Source organism: Ipomoea triloba, chromosome 8, assembly GCF_003576645.1.
Source record: "Ipomoea triloba cultivar NCNSP0323 chromosome 8, ASM357664v1".
Classification (NCBI taxonomy): Eukaryota; Viridiplantae; Streptophyta; class Magnoliopsida; order Solanales; family Convolvulaceae; genus Ipomoea; species Ipomoea triloba.
Window position 1 is genome coordinate 8,909,055 of NC_044923.1, and position 3,008 is coordinate 8,912,062.

Here is a 3,008-nt window from a genome sequence, read left to right on the forward strand (position 1 = left end):
TTGAAACACTCATGATTCTTTATAAAATAATATATGTTCTATTATACTTTCTCAATCTTTTTTAGCCCAAAGAATCAACGCCCCACCTTCGGAGTTCGATTCTGCGACCATCCATTTGGAATGGTAACAGAGGTGCCACCCATTTTTTTTTATTTAAATACCTTTGTTTCTTTATTAAGGAAAATCAAGAACTTTTAGAAAAGTATTTTGTATATACTCGGCTCGAAAATCATGATTAAGTACTCCTTTTCCATCTCCACAAGCCTTGGGATATTTTCCCAACACTTGCAACTATATCAAACTTAATGGATATTGTTTAGGATGATGCATCATGAAAATAATAATAATAATAAATATAATAAGGATGAAGGAAAAAAAAATAAAAGTCAAATAGGATATCGAATTACACACAAAATTACAATTGCATCATCAAGTCAAAAAGACTACAACTGGTTCATTAGCAATCCAAAATTATACAATTAAACCAAAAATCACTTCTACTCCTAATTGTAAGCTAATGTGATACTCCTAATTGCAAGCTAATTATACTTTTTGTCTCCAACTTGGATACAAAGAAGGTTCTTCGTCTTTGACAAAAGACGAAGAGGGTTGGGGTGAAGCTAAGGGTTGAGGGGAAAGGGGGTGAAGGGTTCTATATAATTTATTTAAAATTATTTAAAAAGACTAAAAAGTAATTTTCGTAAAAATTTACCACTATGTCAACTTACCATCTGGAATATATGTCACTTTCTGTTTTTGGAGTTGAATGATCCAATTACAGCTTCATGTATAATTTTGATGACATATTTAACCCTTATACCAAAAAATAATAATAATAATAATAAAAGAAGAAGAAGAATAAAGGCGTGTACATTAAAATTAAAATTCAGTAAAGGCAATGAAAATCTATTGTGAAACCCCATATATTCGGTATTTCTCGAGTCTTGACTCAATATAAAATTTGCCAATTCCATGCCTAACAGCCCTAATTCCTACAATTAATAACATGTTATGATTAATTTGTTTGATTTCCACCTTAATCTATTTCACATGCAAAGATTATTAGTACTAACAAAGACATAACTTGTTTTGAATGTGTGGATTTCAACACTAAGCAGCACAACCTCAAAAACTTAAAATGTGATGTGAAGTCCCACATTGGTGAGGCCAAGTACAAATTCATGAATTTAAAAAAGAAATAAATTAAAATTTTTAAAATATTCCATTGCAAGCACATAAAATGATGAGTCTAGATAGGATTGCCAAAATGCATCTTACATGTTTGTAAGTCCATTGCATTTTGCATCACAAATAAGCCAAGAGGGACAAAATGTAATCACCATCTACATTATTTTTGAGAAAGGGATTTCCATGGGAACTTATAATGATGTGGGGACAACAAAATTGGAGGCAAAACTTGGCATGTGAAATGGAAGGAAAATGATATGATTTCAATTCAAGAATGCCATTTTAGAGCTCATAATATATATGCAATGTTTAGAGCTTTTCAGCCTTATCACTCTCAAGAAACAGTCCAAGTTGTTCCTAAAGGATTATCAAGAAGTGGGGCTAAATCCAGTTCATTTTTCATACAAAATGAAAAAAAGAAACCAACCAGGAATGGAACACATGGTAAGGATCACACTGAGCATTCTATTCATAAAAACTTTAATTCGATATATCGTTGTTAACATATAGTCTTTTGCTGGTAGATCGAGTACCATGCATTAATAAAAAGAAAGATTTAAAAAGTAGTATTGCGAATATTATAATAATCTCTATCACTCTAATAAACACAAGAGTGTTTTAGAGTAGAGTGGTCCACAAGAACATGTCTCATGGCCTGGCACACCACACAGCAGAAGTCAAGAATCCAGCTGCCACGAGGCATGATTAGAGACAACAAACAGCACACTGGAGATGATGGTCCTACAATGCTCTAATAAAGGCTATGCTAGGTGCCAAAATTTATCCAACTATTCATCACACATAAAGGGGTCGTTTAGTTCTAATAAAGGGATAAATGACATTATGAAGGAAGAATTGCAGGGCTTAATAAAAAGATTCGATTAAGGATGGTGTTCTATAAGCTAGTCAGCTAGATTTAATTAACACTACATTCTTACAATAATAATAATAATAATAATAACAACAACAACAACAACAACAACAACAACAACAACAACAACAACAACAATAATAATAATAATAATAATGTTAAGACATTGTGATCTAGTGGTACCCGGTTGAACATACAGGATATTCATTATATAGCACATACAGTTCACGGTACTCATACTGCTCAGTAAACACCAATACACCATTTAGGGTTTTGAGTCAAGTATGAGCCAAATATGACTAACAGTCTACCGTTCAAGAGGCGTTCCGCTTCCGCTATTACGAGCAGCCAGGTCATTTGATTAAGAGCTATGGTTGGAGGTTAGTACAATCCTGTTTAACAGTAGCGATATTGACTCTTTGTGCTTTAGTAGGTTAAGAAAATAGTTATGAAAAGATACTGCTATTGACACTGAAATTTTATTAAATATATTTATTTTTGAATATTAAAATATTTGAATATATTTTGGATAATATTGATATTATCTAATTTGTTAATTATATAATATCAAAAGAGTTTGAACCTATCAAAACTTTTTATCCTACAGCTATAAATAGGACCTCTTATTTCTATGTAATCATCCTAGGAAAAATCATAGAAATAGCTTTGAAGCTTATTTAGAGAATTAGAGATCATGATCATGAAAATAAAAGCCCCATGACCTTGAAAGTAAAAGTTCCTCCTTGAAAATCATGCCTATCGGTTGAAGATCAAGCCATTTAAAATCCGGAGGCCCTTCAGAAGAACAAGCATATAAGTTCTTCTCTGAAAATCAAGCCACTTGAAATCCGGAGGCTCTTCAATGTAGAGTTCAAGACATCAACTGAAGAATCAGAGAACCACATATCCAGAGTTTTTAACCACACTCATATATTGATACATACATGTA